Below are 15651 nucleotides of genomic sequence, written 5' to 3'. Positions count from 1 at the left end.
GAGATGCCGGAACCACTCCCCGAACAGACCGAAACCACGTGCCAAACCCGCCTGAACCCCCTGGCGAGCACGCCTGATCCACCTGCTCAACTAGCCGGAACCACCTTCCTGACACGCCAAAATCGCCTGCCAGGTATACCAGAACCACTTGGTGGACACTCTGGAATCATCTGCCGGACATGCCAGAACCAGCTCTCAGACACACCACAACCACATGTCAGAGACGCCGGAAGCACCAGATGAGCATGCCTGAGCCACCTGGTCGACATGCAAGAAACACCTGTCGGACATGCCAAAATCACCTGCCGGGTACGCCAGAAACACTTGGCGGACGCTCCGGAATCACCTGTCGGGCGTGCCGGAACCACCTCTCAGACTTGCCAGAACCATGTTCTGGACACGCCGGTACAACCTGCCAAGTATGCTGGAACCAGCTGATCCACTCCCCAAAACCACCTAGTGGACACCCTAAAATCAACTGCCGGCTACGCCAGAATCACTCGGCAGACACTCCGGAATCACAGGCCAGGCATTCCGGAACCACCTCTCAGAGGTGCCAGAACCAAATGCCGGAGACTCCGGTATCACCTGCCGGGCATGCCGGAACCACCTCTCAAAGGTGCCAGAACCACATGCCGGACACTCCGGAATCACCTTCAGGGCATGCTGGAACCACGTGCCGGACATGCCGGAACCACCTCCCGGACATGCCGGAACCACCTGCCGGATATTCCGGAACCACCGGCTCGACTCGCCGGAACCATTGCCGGACATGCAAAATCACCTGCCGGCTGCGCCAGAACCACTTGGCGAACACTCCGGTATCACCTGCCGGGCATGCCGGAACCACCTCTCATAGGTGCCAGAACCCCATGCCGGACACTCCGGAATCACCTGCCTGGCATGCCGGAACCACCTGCCGGACATGCCGGAACCACCGGCTCGACTCGCCGGAACCCTTGCCGGACATGCAAAATCACCTGCTGGCTACGCCAGAACCACTTGGCGAACACTCCGGAATCACCTGCCGGGCATGGCGGAACCACCTCTAAGACATGCCGGAACCACATGCCAATGACACCGGAAGCACCTGCCGAGCACGCCAGAACCACCTGCTCGACTCGCCAAAACCACCTGCTGGACACGCCAAAATCACCTGCCGGCTACGCCACAACCATTTGGTGAACGCTTCGGAATCACCTGCCGGGCTGGCTGGAACCAGCTGCCGGTCACGCCAACATCACCTGCCAGCTATGCCAGAACAACTTGGCGGACACCATGGAAACACCTGTCGGGCCGGCCGGAACCACCTATCAGACGTGCCAGAACCATGTGCCTGAGATGCCGGAACCACACCCCGAACAGACCAAAACCACCTGCCAGACCCGCCTGAACCACCTGCCGAGCACGCCGGAACCGCCTACTCGACTCGCCGGAACCACCTACCTGACACGCTAAAATCACCTGCCGGGTATGCCACAACCACTTGGTGGACACTCCGGAATCATCTGCCGGACATGCCAGAACCAGCTCTCAGACTCACCAGAACCACGTGCCAGACACGCCGGAAGCACCTGCTGAGCATGCCTGAGCCAAATGCTCGACTTGCAAGAAACACCTGCCAGACACGCCAAAATCACCTGCCGGGTACGCCAGAACCACGTGGCAGACACTCCGGAATCACCTGTCGGGCATGCCGGAACCAACTCTCAGACGTGCCAGAACCTCGTGCCGGTCACGCCAGAACCACCTGCCGGACAGACCGGAAACACCTGCTGGACACGCCGGAACCACCGGCTCGACTCGCCGGAACCACCGCCGGACATGCAAAATAACCTGACGACTACGCCAGAACCACATGGCGAACAGTCCGGAATCACCTGTCGTGCATGCCGGAAGCACTTCTCAGACTTGCCAGAACCATGTTCAGGACACGCCCGTACCACCTGCCGAGTATGCCGGAACCACCTGATCCACTCCCCAGAACCACCTGCAGGACACACCAGAATCACCTGCCGGCTACGCCACAACCATTTAGTGAACTCTTCGGAATCACCTGCCAGGCTGGCTGGAACCACCTGCCTGTCACGCCAAAATCACCTGCCAGCTATGCCAGAACCACTTGGCGGACACCATGGAAACACATGTCGGGCCGGCCGGAACCACCTATCAGACGTGCCAGGACCACGTGCCTGAGATGCCGGAACCACACCCCGAACAGACCGAAACCACCTGCCAGACCCGCCTGAACCACCTGCCGAGCACGCCTGAACCACCTACTCGACTCGCTGGAACCACCTACCTGACACGCTAAAATCACCTGCCGGGTATGCCACAACCACTTGGTGGACACTCCGGAATCATCTGCCGGACATGCCAGAACCAGCTCTCAGACACACCAGAACCACGTGCCAGACACGCCGGAAGCACCTGCTGAGCATGCCTGAGCCAAATGCTCGACTTGCAAGAAACACCTGCCAGACACGCCAAAATCACCTGCCGGGTACGCCAGAACCACGTGGCGGACACTCCGGAATCACCTGTCGGGCATGCCGGAACCAACTCTCAGACGTGCCAGAACCTCGTGCCGGTCACGCCAGAACCACCTGCCAGACACGCCGGAACCAGCGGCTCGACTCGCCGGAACCACCGCCGGACATGCAAAATGACCTGCCGGCTACGCCAGAACCACTTGGCGAACACTCCGGAATCACCTGTCGGGCATGCCGGAACCGCCTCTCAGACTTGCCAGAACCAGTTTCCGGACACGCCGGTACCACCTGCCGAGTGTGCCGGAACCACATGATCCACTCCCCACAACCACCTGCTGGACACGCCAGAATCACCTGCCGACTACGCCAGAACCACTCGGCAGACATTCCGGAACCACCTGCCGGGCATGCCGGGACCACCTATCAGAGGTGCCAGAACCACATGCCGGACACTCCGGAATCACCTGCCGGGCATGCCGGAACCATCTCTCAGACATGCCAGAACCATGTTCCGGACACGCTGGTACCACCTGCCGAGCTCGCCGTAACCACCTGCTGGACACGCCAAAATCACCTGCCGGCTATGCAAGAACCACTCGGCTGACACTCCGGAATCACATGGCAGGCATTCCGGAATCACCTCTCAGAGGTGCCAGAACCAAATGCCGGAGACTCCGGTATCACCTGCCGGGCATGCCGGAACCACCTCTCAGAGGTGCCAGAACCACATGCCGGACACTCCGGAATCACCTGTCGGGCATGCCGGAACCACCTCCCGGACATGCCGGAACCACCGGCTCGAATCCCCGGAAACATTGCCGGACATGCAAAATAACCTGCCGGCTACGCCATCTGGTTAATGTTTCCTTCTCCCTCCAGTTCTTTGTCTAAATATACATATGCATCGTCCTTCTAAGTTTGTTGGTTAATTGGTTGATCAAGAAGTATCTATATATTCTTCTTGACCTTCTGCTTTCTGTTAAAATGTTATAGAGGTTTTCTCCTAAAAGCAATAAATAATAAATAATTGGTGAGTAGAAGGGCCGAGGGGTGCAAGAATGCCCCTCGGTGAAGGATGGCCGGCCAACACCCCCGATATTTTCTGAATTATATGCATGCTTTCTATCAAGGTTATGTGTATACTTATTTCTCTTTTTTATTCTTGAAGATATATAGTTTAGTTTAGCTTTTCAGCCCTTTACTTTACTAACAATGTGATACTTTCTCCGGCAGTGTACTTAAGGGACCGTTAGCTCTACAATCTAAAAGACAAAGGAATGCTTCCAGCCCCTAAAGGGCGCGAAAAAGTAAAGATGTTTAACTGCCCGCTGAGAATGCAGATAGCCCTGGGGATAAGACACCCTGGAGTCGCCTTTTGTTCCCATTAACCATCTACACTAATGGCGTAAATGATTGAGGGAGGCAGGGATGGCTCCACCAGGATGTAACCAGACGGGCTGCTGTCCTGTCCGGAGGCCTGGACCTTCTCTCTTTGATTTAACTTTACCATGAATTACAACAGACGCCTAGGTACCTATCTCCTTTAGCTTAGAGACAACAAACACTAGCTAATTGCGGAGAAGACGATCATTAACCTTATGCTCTATAGAATGGAATGCTAATAAATATTCTTGTGTTCGTTTCTTACTTCCTTATCTCTCTGAGAATATTTGTAATACTATTTCTGTACTAATCCTGAAAAATATATAAACGACACTTGTGCACAGTAAAGTCGGACTTGCTAACACCAACCCAAGTCTCACGTCCCCTTTATTTTCCCCCTCCCTCATCGCGCCGACGCCGTCCATCCCTCAGGAACCTGGACTCCGCCGGGGCGGGACCCCGGCAAGTGGCGCCCGAACAGGGACCTGAAGGGTAAGTTCCCCCCACTTCTCGGGACGGATAGGATCCTACCCAGGGCTGGAAAGAAGAGCCCCCTTTAGCCCCTCTCTGCCAAAGGGAGAGTGAGGAAAGGACAGAAGGGTAGTAGGTGTTAAGAACTTTGAGAAGTTTTGGCCCCTCTCTAGAAAGGGAGAGTGAAATAAAAATAAAAATAATAATAATAATAATAATAATAATTGAGAAGTTTTTGCCCCTCTCTAGAAAGGGAGAGTGAAATAAAAAATAAATAAATAAATAATAATAATAATAATAATAATAATAATTGAGAAGTTTTTTGCCCCTCTCTAGAAAGGGAGAGTGAGATAAATAAAAATAATAATAATAATAATAATAATAATTGAGAAGTTTTTGCCCCTCTCTAGAAAGGGAGAGTGAAATAAAAAAAAAATAATAATAATAATAGAGAAGTTTTAGTCCCTCTCCGGAAAGGGAGAGTGAAATTAGGTTAGGAAGAATAAGAAGGATTAAGAACTTTTGAGAAGTTTTGGGCCATACTGAGTCTAAAGAAAGAAGGCTCTGTATAGAAATAATAACATGTATGCTTGCAAAAAAGAGACATAAAAGCCTCTTTGGGACAGATTTCTACATTCCTACATTTTTACAAGAACAATGTCCCTGGTTCCCCGAAGAGGAAACTGTTAATTTGGAAACCTGGATGATAGTGGGAACACAACTTAGAAGCTGATTTTCTTTATAAAGAGGTTATATCAACTTTGCCTAAGTAGGTTTTAAAATGTCTAACTGGGAATACTTCCTTGTGCAACATTATAAGAGCAAGACCTGTTAAGTTCTGGCCGTGGGTCCTGTCACCACGCAGCAGCTCTGCCTGCCCATGGGTCCTGTCCCCATGCTATTCCACGCTATTCTCTAAATAAAAGAGCACTGCCACCAAATCTTGAGAGCCCAGGAAATCTTTCTCTCGACTCCTCGGCTCACCAACCCTGCATCATTTCTGGTGGACTTGCTTCATCGGCTTGTGAGCTCAAGTTCTGGTAAGTGCCCTATTTTTTCCTTGTGACTTTCTCTTTTTCAAGGATGGGTCTAAATTCACTGCTCCATCGGGAACCTTCTCGGACAGCTGTATGAATCCACGTTTGCTGCCCATGGCTACTCTATGGGGCAAATTGTGGCATTCAGCCTGAAGAGAATCAGTACCTTAAGCCTGAGGGTGATGGAAAATGAATTAATCCATTCCTTCCTGACTCTATCTCTAATAGACAAATTTTACATGGGCACGGGTCGGCCACTTAAGTCATTAGGACGGCCGCCAATCTCCAAGACTCCCGTGGAAGGTTTCTTTTCCTAAGGCTGGAATGGGACCCCTCCCTCTGGCACCTGACCATACTCTGAACTGCGGGAAAAGTCCCAATCGGGACTCCAGTTCAAGGAAAGTACCAAACTCTAACCTTTGGTTGAGTATGGGAACCCCTTCTTGGGAGAATGGCTCCAGGCTGCAATTGGGTAGAATGTCCCCCAGACTGGCGGAAAGTTCCTCACTGTTTTTCTCTATCCCTTTATCCTGGGAACCATTCACCAGGCACTTATGACTGCCAGGCATAATAGGGAAGGTATACAAGAGATACATGCTGGGGGACGCCCCCATCACCCCTTGCTATAGGAATCTCACAGGCAGAACAAGTAGGACGCTGCCCTAGGCTCAGGAGACTTGCAAGATAATGGACCCTTTTCTTTCCTCTCTCTTAAAGTTACAGTGACCATTTTGGCTCCTTTTGAGCTTTGCAATTGAGAAACAAAGAAATCTTTAAAATATCATAGTCTCCACCTCTGGGAGCGCCCCCCCCTCTGGTTTCCGGGCTTGATCACCCTGGCAACCAAGTGGGGTGCCCTCTCTTGGAGATTGACTCATTACCTGATTGATGGCAGTGATTTTTAAAACAATAGGTGTGAAGGCTCTGTGTCTGTGTGTCTATATGTGTGTGATATTTTTACCTCCGGGTGATATGGCCAATACTAAGAGTTCTGTTTAATTGGCTTAAATTAAGCGCTCACATACATTCTAAATACAATAGAAATTAACCCACTGTCTTTTAAGATGATATGGATTAATCTTTGGTTAATGAAAACTTAAGTTTGTTGGTTTGATTGAAATGTTTGGATATGTCCTCAGAGTTAGCACTGCATATGCAAATATGCAGCCTGGGTTTCCTAGTCAAATAAGTTCATATTGTCTGTTAGAAATTTGTCGGCATAATAACTTTAAATGATAGCTGTTTGTCTAATGTCTGAAAGTTCTTGTGGGTAATCTAAACATCATTATTGGGAACAAATGGTTTCTAACTCTACCTAAAAGACAAATCTGTTTTGTTAATTCTAAACTAATCAGGCTTATTTGGTCTAAAGTTACATGGGAAACATTGTCAGATAAAGTGATAATAATCTTTCTTGGTTGGTAGTATGTGGGTAAATGTTACTGATATAAGTGTTTTAGAAATTATATACATGCCTAAATTCTGAACTATCCTATCAGCCATAATTCTAATTATTCGTTTAAGGTGTTGTATATCACAGAGATAACCAAGTTTCTCTGTCAATCATCATTTTTAAGTCTTTTATTGTTTACAGTCAGTTATTGTTTTACTCTATTTTTTGCTTTTGCAAATATGTCTCATCTTCAGGAAAATTCATGGAAAGGACTCTAACACTCTAGAATACAGGTTTCTAATCAACGCTCAGATTGTAAAACTAAACTGGGTAAAAATTACAGAACTCCGACAGAGAAGCTGATGACCTCACAAACTGCTGACAGAAGATTAAGATCAAGAACCAATTACACAGGACAGAATAAACTGATAGGGATGATTATAATTTTTATGACTTTTTAATTGATATATTACTGATTTTTAATATTTTGCTTTTTTCCAGAGTTAAGAAAATCTTTTTCTCTATTCTCTTAAAGAACTATGACTTACAGCAATTTATAAACAAAATTGAAACATTTGTCTTTTCCTCGCTATCTGAGCCCCCCAAAACAACAATTGGAACAATTACAAGGAGGAGAGCTCAAATATAGCTCTCCCCGTCTTTTACTAAGTCATGCTCTGTTTGTGATAAATTTTCTCAATTTAGATTTTCATGGTGAGTCACCTATGATGAGACATTGGAATGATAATAAACAAAATATTTTACTACAGGTCAAATGGAAGGACCTGCTTACAGGACAGTGGAAAGGTCCTGATATTCTCTTAACTATCGGTCGAGGATATGCTTGCATATTTCCACAGGACGCTTCATCTCCTTGTGGATTCCTGATCGTCTGATTCGACATGTACCGCAAGCAGCCTCTGCCCCCACCTCCACCAAGGCAGACGAGCCCCAGCTTCCGAGTCAAGATAGCTGATGAATCTCCCCCAGTAGCCCAGATGAGACGACTTTCACTCCGCGAGAAACCTTCTAAACGTCTGGCTCCCTGTCCGCACTCGCCTCCGCCCTCCTATTCTTTCTACTGACTCTGGCAAAATTCAACCACACTTGTGCCAGGCCATAGCCGCTTTACAGAATGTTGTCTTGATTAGACCAACAGGATCACAGTTGTATAAGGTTAAGGCCTGTGTCCTGGCCCCTTATGTTTTCTTGGCCTTTCCTGTACACAGTTTTGCTATGTCTATCTCTTTTAATAATTCTCGTTATGATATCTCCTGTCCAGATTGTATTTTTAACTAATTGTTTGAGCCCTGATATAGAGGTACGAGCTGTAATCATATTACAACAACCCTCCTATCTTATGCTACCCGTTCATTTGTCTGAACCCTGGTATGATGATGTTGGATTGCTTACTTTGAAACAGGCTACTGATCTTTTACAGCGCCCCCGCCGGTTTATCTCTGCTTTAATATGGGGTATCTCAGCCTTGATTGCATTAGCAACCTCTCTCACTGTATCTGCTGTAGCGCTGACCAAACAAATACATACTGCCTCTTATGTAGACGATCTTTCTAAGAATACCACTCTTGCCCTAACTACCCAAGAAATAATAGACGAAAAACTGGAGGCAAAGGTAAACGCTCTGGAAGAGGCAATATTACAGATAGGACAAGAACTTACAAATTTGAAGGTTAAACTGGCCTTGCGATGTTATGTGTCCTATAGATGGATCTGTGGGACTCCTCTTAAGGTAAATCAATCTCTACACTCTTGGGAAAAAATTAAAAATCCTATCCAGGGAATATGGAACCATTCAGACTTTAGTCTAGACATTTGTGACTTACATAGACAAATTAATAATATTAATCAGGCTGAAGAATCCTTTTCTGCTTCTGAAGTGGCCACCAACTTTTTCACCTCTCTGACCTCTTTTGTAGGGGAGAAAAATTGGAGCTCCTTTATTGTGAATATTGCTGTCACCATTGGTGCTCTAATGATTTGTCTTTGCCTTTTTCCAGTCTTTCTCAAGTTAATATTCAACTCTATAAGTCGGGTTTCAGCAGAATTACATCTGTTGGCTTTAAAAAGTAAAAAAGGGGGAGATGCTGGGAGCCGTGGCTACATCATTTGATCGGCTGTTTGACAGGGTCCAGCCGATTAACGCCGAGGGGTGCAGGGCCGCCCCTTGGTGAAGAATAACCGGCCAGCCCCTCACATAGTTCTGAAACCTGTGCTGCTTCTAATTGCCCTTCATTCCTCTTCCTATCTTAACCTCCAGTTTTCACTCCTTTGGGTGGCTGCTTGGGAGGCACTACCTCCTGGGAAAATTAGATATAGTAAGAGAATGTGACCACCTGCAGGTAACTTTCAAGATATTTTTCAGTTAATTAATGGAGGAGCACACAGTCCCATGTGAGACAATCAGAAAGGAATCCTGCCCAGATAAGATGTCGAATTAGGTTTATGGCCTCCGTCTGGTTAATGTTTCCTTCTCCCTCCAGTTCTTTGTCTAAATATACATATGCATCGTCCTTCTAAGTTTGTTGGTTAATTGGTTGATCAAGAAGTATCTATATATTCTTCTTGACCTTCTGCTTTCTGTTAAAATGTTATAGAGGTTTTCTCCTAAAAGCAATAAATAATAAATAATTGGTGAGTAGAAGGGCCGAGGGGTGCAAGAATGCCCCTCGGTGAAGGATGGCCGGCCAACACCCCCGATATTTTCTGAATTATATGCATGCTTTCTATCAAGGTTATGTGTATACTTATTTCTCTTTTTTATTCTTGAAGATATATAGTTTAGTTTAGCTTTTCAGCCCTTTACTTTACTAACAATGTGATACTTTCTCCGGCAGTGTACTTAAGGGACCGTTAGCTCTACAATCTAAAAGACAAAGGAATGCTTCCAGCCCCTAAAGGGCGCGAAAAAGTAAAGATGTTTAACTGCCCGCTGAGAATGCAGATAGCCCTGGGGATAAGACACCCTGGAGTCGCCTTTTGTTCCCATTAACCATCTACACTAATGGCGTAAATGATTGAGGGAGGCAGGGATGGCTCCACCAGGATGTAACCAGACGGGCTGCTGTCCTGTCCGGAGGCCTGGACCTTCTCTCTTTGATTTAACTTTACCATGAATTACAACAGACGCCTAGGTACCTATCTCCTTTAGCTTAGAGACAACAAACACTAGCTAATTGCGGAGAAGACGATCATTAACCTTATGCTCTATAGAATGGAATGCTAATAAATATTCTTGTGTTCGTTTCTTACTTCCTTATCTCTCTGAGAATATTTGTAATACTATTTCTGTACTAATCCTGAAAAATATATAAACGACACTTGTGCACAGTAAAGTCGGACTTGCTAACACCAACCCAAGTCTCACGTCCCCTTTATTTTCCCCCTCCCTCATCGCGCCGACGCCGTCCATCCCTCAGGAACCTGGACTCCGCCGGGGCGGGACCCCGGCAAGTGGCGCCCGAACAGGGACCTGAAGGGTAAGTTCCCCCCACTTCTCGGGACGGATAGGATCCTACCCAGGGCTGGAAAGAAGAGCCCCCTTTAGCCCCTCTCTGCCAAAGGGAGAGTGAGGAAAGGACAGAAGGGTAGTAGGTGTTAAGAACTTTGAGAAGTTTTGGCCCCTCTCTAGAAAGGGAGAGTGAAATAAAAATAAAAATAATAATAATAATAATAATAATAATTGAGAAGTTTTTGCCCCTCTCTAGAAAGGGAGAGTGAAATAAAAAATAAATAAATAATAATAATAATAATAATAATAATAATAATTGAGAAGTTTTTTGCCCCTCTCTAGAAAGGGAGAGTGAGATAAATAAAAATAATAATAATAATAATAATAATAATTGAGAAGTTTTTGCCCCTCTCTAGAAAGGGAGAGTGAAATAAAAAAAATAATAATAATAATAATAGAGAAGTTTTAGTCCCTCTCCGGAAAGGGAGAGTGAAATTAGGTTAGGAAGAATAAGAAGGATTAAGAACTTTTGAGAAGTTTTGGGCCATACTGAGTCTAAAGAAAGAAGGCTCTGTATAGAAATAATAACATGTATGCTTGCAAAAAAGAGACATAAAAGCCTCTTTGGGACAGATTTCTACATTCCTACATTTTTACAAGAACAATGTCCCTGGTTCCCCGAAGAGGAAACTGTTAATTTGGAAACCTGGATGATAGTGGGAACACAACTTAGAAGCTGATTTTCTTTATAAAGAGGTTATATCAACTTTGCCTAAGTAGGTTTTAAAATGTCTAACTGGGAATACTTCCTTGTGCAACATTATAAGAGCAAGACCTGTTAAGTTCTGGCCGTGGGTCCTGTCACCACGCAGCAGCTCTGCCTGCCCATGGGTCCTGTCCCCATGCTATTCCACGCTATTCTCTAAATAAAAGAGCACTGCCACCAAATCTTGAGAGCCCAGGAAATCTTTCTCTCGACTCCTCGGCTCACCAACCCTGCATCATTTCTGGTGGACTTGCTTCATCGGCTTGTGAGCTCAAGTTCTGGTAAGTGCCCTATTTTTTCCTTGTGACTTTCTCTTTTTCAAGGATGGGTCTAAATTCACTGCTCCATCGGGAACCTTCTCGGACAGCTGTATGAATCCACGTTTGCTGCCCATGGCTACTCTATGGGGCAAATTGTGGCATTCAGCCTGAAGAGAATCAGTACCTTAAGCCTGAGGGTGATGGAAAATGAATTAATCCATTCCTTCCTGACTCTATCTCTAATAGACAAATTTTACATGGGCACGGGTCGGCCACTTAAGTCATTAGGACGGCCGCCAATCTCCAAGACTCCCGTGGAAGGTTTCTTTTCCTAAGGCTGGAATGGGACCCCTCCCTCTGGCACCTGACCATACTCTGAACTGCGGGAAAAGTCCCAATCGGGACTCCAGTTCAAGGAAAGTACCAAACTCTAACCTTTGGTTGAGTATGGGAACCCCTTCTTGGGAGAATGGCTCCAGGCTGCAATTGGGTAGAATGTCCCCCAGACTGGCGGAAAGTTCCTCACTGTTTTTCTCTATCCCTTTATCCTGGGAACCATTCACCAGGCACTTATGACTGCCAGGCATAATAGGGAAGGTATACAAGAGATACATGCTGGGGGACGCCCCCATCACCCCTTGCTATAGGAATCTCACAGGCAGAACAAGTAGGACGCTGCCCTAGGCTCAGGAGACTTGCAAGATAATGGACCCTTTTCTTTCCTCTCTCTTAAAGTTACAGTGACCATTTTGGCTCCTTTTGAGCTTTGCAATTGAGAAACAAAGAAATCTTTAAAATATCATAGTCTCCACCTCTGGGAGCGCCCCCCCCTCTGGTTTCCGGGCTTGATCACCCTGGCAACCAAGTGGGGTGCCCTCTCTTGGAGATTGACTCATTACCTGATTGATGGCAGTGATTTTTAAAACAATAGGTGTGAAGGCTCTGTGTCTGTGTGTCTATATGTGTGTGATATTTTTACCTCCGGGTGATATGGCCAATACTAAGAGTTCTGTTTAATTGGCTTAAATTAAGCGCTCACATACATTCTAAATACAATAGAAATTAACCCACTGTCTTTTAAGATGATATGGATTAATCTTTGGTTAATGAAAACTTAAGTTTGTTGGTTTGATTGAAATGTTTGGATATGTCCTCAGAGTTAGCACTGCATATGCAAATATGCAGCCTGGGTTTCCTAGTCAAATAAGTTCATATTGTCTGTTAGAAATTTGTCGGCATAATAACTTTAAATGATAGCTGTTTGTCTAATGTCTGAAAGTTCTTGTGGGTAATCTAAACATCATTATTGGGAACAAATGGTTTCTAACTCTACCTAAAAGACAAATCTGTTTTGTTAATTCTAAACTAATCAGGCTTATTTGGTCTAAAGTTACATGGGAAACATTGTCAGATAAAGTGATAATAATCTTTCTTGGTTGGTAGTATGTGGGTAAATGTTACTGATATAAGTGTTTTAGAAATTATATACATGCCTAAATTCTGAACTATCCTATCAGCCATAATTCTAATTATTCGTTTAAGGTGTTGTATATCACAGAGATAACCAAGTTTCTCTGTCAATCATCATTTTTAAGTCTTTTATTGTTTACAGTCAGTTATTGTTTTACTCTATTTTTTGCTTTTGCAAATATGTCTCATCTTCAGGAAAATTCATGGAAAGGACTCTAACACTCTAGAATACAGGTTTCTAATCAACGCTCAGATTGTAAAACTAAACTGGGTAAAAATTACAGAACTCCGACAGAGAAGCTGATGACCTCACAAACTGCTGACAGAAGATTAAGATCAAGAACCAATTACACAGGACAGAATAAACTGATAGGGATGATTATAATTTTTATGACTTTTTAATTGATATATTACTGATTTTTAATATTTTGCTTTTTTCCAGAGTTAAGAAAATCTTTTTCTCTATTCTCTTAAAGAACTATGACTTACAGCAATTTATAAACAAAATTGAAACATTTGTCTTTTCCTCGCTATCTGAGCCCCCCAAAACAACAATTGGAACAATTACAAGGAGGAGAGCTCAAATATAGCTCTCCCCGTCTTTTACTAAGTCATGCTCTGTTTGTGATAAATTTTCTCAATTTAGATTTTCATGGTGAGTCACCTATGATGAGACATTGGAATGATAATAAACAAAATATTTTACTACAGGTCAAATGGAAGGACCTGCTTACAGGACAGTGGAAAGGTCCTGATATTCTCTTAACTATCGGTCGAGGATATGCTTGCATATTTCCACAGGACGCTTCATCTCCTTGTGGATTCCTGATCGTCTGATTCGACATGTACCGCAAGCAGCCTCTGCCCCCACCTCCACCAAGGCAGACGAGCCCCAGCTTCCGAGTCAAGATAGCTGATGAATCTCCCCCAGTAGCCCAGATGAGACGACTTTCACTCCGCGAGAAACCTTCTAAACGTCTGGCTCCCTGTCCGCACTCGCCTCCGCCCTCCTATTCTTTCTACTGACTCTGGCAAAATTCAACCACACTTGTGCCAGGCCATAGCCGCTTTACAGAATGTTGTCTTGATTAGACCAACAGGATCACAGTTGTATAAGGTTAAGGCCTGTGTCCTGGCCCCTTATGTTTTCTTGGCCTTTCCTGTACACAGTTTTGCTATGTCTATCTCTTTTAATAATTCTCGTTATGATATCTCCTGTCCAGATTGTATTTTTAACTAATTGTTTGAGCCCTGATATAGAGGTACGAGCTGTAATCATATTACAACAACCCTCCTATCTTATGCTACCCGTTCATTTGTCTGAACCCTGGTATGATGATGTTGGATTGCTTACTTTGAAACAGGCTACTGATCTTTTACAGCGCCCCCGCCGGTTTATCTCTGCTTTAATATGGGGTATCTCAGCCTTGATTGCATTAGCAACCTCTCTCACTGTATCTGCTGTAGCGCTGACCAAACAAATACATACTGCCTCTTATGTAGACGATCTTTCTAAGAATACCACTCTTGCCCTAACTACCCAAGAAATAATAGACGAAAAACTGGAGGCAAAGGTAAACGCTCTGGAAGAGGCAATATTACAGATAGGACAAGAACTTACAAATTTGAAGGTTAAACTGGCCTTGCGATGTTATGTGTCCTATAGATGGATCTGTGGGACTCCTCTTAAGGTAAATCAATCTCTACACTCTTGGGAAAAAATTAAAAATCCTATCCAGGGAATATGGAACCATTCAGACTTTAGTCTAGACATTTGTGACTTACATAGACAAATTAATAATATTAATCAGGCTGAAGAATCCTTTTCTGCTTCTGAAGTGGCCACCAACTTTTTCACCTCTCTGACCTCTTTTGTAGGGGAGAAAAATTGGAGCTCCTTTATTGTGAATATTGCTGTCACCATTGGTGCTCTAATGATTTGTCTTTGCCTTTTTCCAGTCTTTCTCAAGTTAATATTCAACTCTATAAGTCGGGTTTCAGCAGAATTACATCTGTTGGCTTTAAAAAGTAAAAAAGGGGGAGATGCTGGGAGCCGTGGCTACATCATTTGATCGGCTGTTTGACAGGGTCCAGCCGATTAACGCCGAGGGGTGCAGGGCCGCCCCTTGGTGAAGAATAACCGGCCAGCCCCTCACATAGTTCTGAAACCTGTGCTGCTTCTAATTGCCCTTCATTCCTCTTCCTATCTTAACCTCCAGTTTTCACTCCTTTGGGTGGCTGCTTGGGAGGCACTACCTCCTGGGAAAATTAGATATAGTAAGAGAATGTGACCACCTGCAGGTAACTTTCAAGATATTTTTCAGTTAATTAATGGAGGAGCACACAGTCCCATGTGAGACAATCAGAAAGGAATCCTGCCCAGATAAGATGTCGAATTAGGTTTATGGCCTCCGTCTGGTTAATGTTTCCTTCTCCCTCCAGTTCTTTGTCTAAATATACATATGCATCGTCCTTCTAAGTTTGTTGGTTAATTGGTTGATCAAGAAGTATCTATATATTCTTCTTGACCTTCTGCTTTCTGTTAAAATGTTATAGAGGTTTTCTCCTAAAAGCAATAAATAATAAATAATTGGTGAGTAGAAGGGCCGAGGGGTGCAAGAATGCCCCTCGGTGAAGGATGGCCGGCCAACACCCCCGATATTTTCTGAATTATATGCATGCTTTCTATCAAGGTTATGTGTATACTTATTTCTCTTTTTTATTCTTGAAGATATATAGTTTAGTTTAGCTTTTCAGCCCTTTACTTTACTAACAATGTGATACTTTCTCCGGCAGTGTACTTAAGGGACCGTTAGCTCTACAATCTAAAAGACAAAGGAATGCTTCCAGCCCCTAAAGGGCGCGAAAAAGTAAAGATGTTTAACTGCCCGCTGAGAATGCAGATAGCCC

The 15651-nt window shown here is 45.0% G+C and overlaps 1 long non-coding RNA gene across 1 annotated transcript; it reads left to right on the top strand.

Annotated features, from left to right (window-relative positions):
• Positions 1-3457: 3457 nt before the first annotated feature.
• Positions 3458-15224, top strand: LOC139081379 (uncharacterized). The gene is made up of 3 exons (XR_011536453.1): positions 3458-4367; positions 7547-10273; positions 11073-15224. It is a non-coding gene; the product is annotated as an uncharacterized lncRNA (long non-coding RNA).
• The last annotated feature ends 427 nt before the right edge of the window (positions 15225-15651 follow it).

This window comes from Equus przewalskii, unplaced genomic scaffold (genome assembly GCF_037783145.1).
Source record: "Equus przewalskii isolate Varuska unplaced genomic scaffold, EquPr2 contig_R1861, whole genome shotgun sequence".
NCBI lineage: Eukaryota > Metazoa > Chordata > Mammalia > Perissodactyla > Equidae > Equus > Equus przewalskii.
The sequence above is the reverse complement of the archived record's forward strand: the minus strand, read 5'-3'. Positions and strand labels throughout refer to the sequence as shown.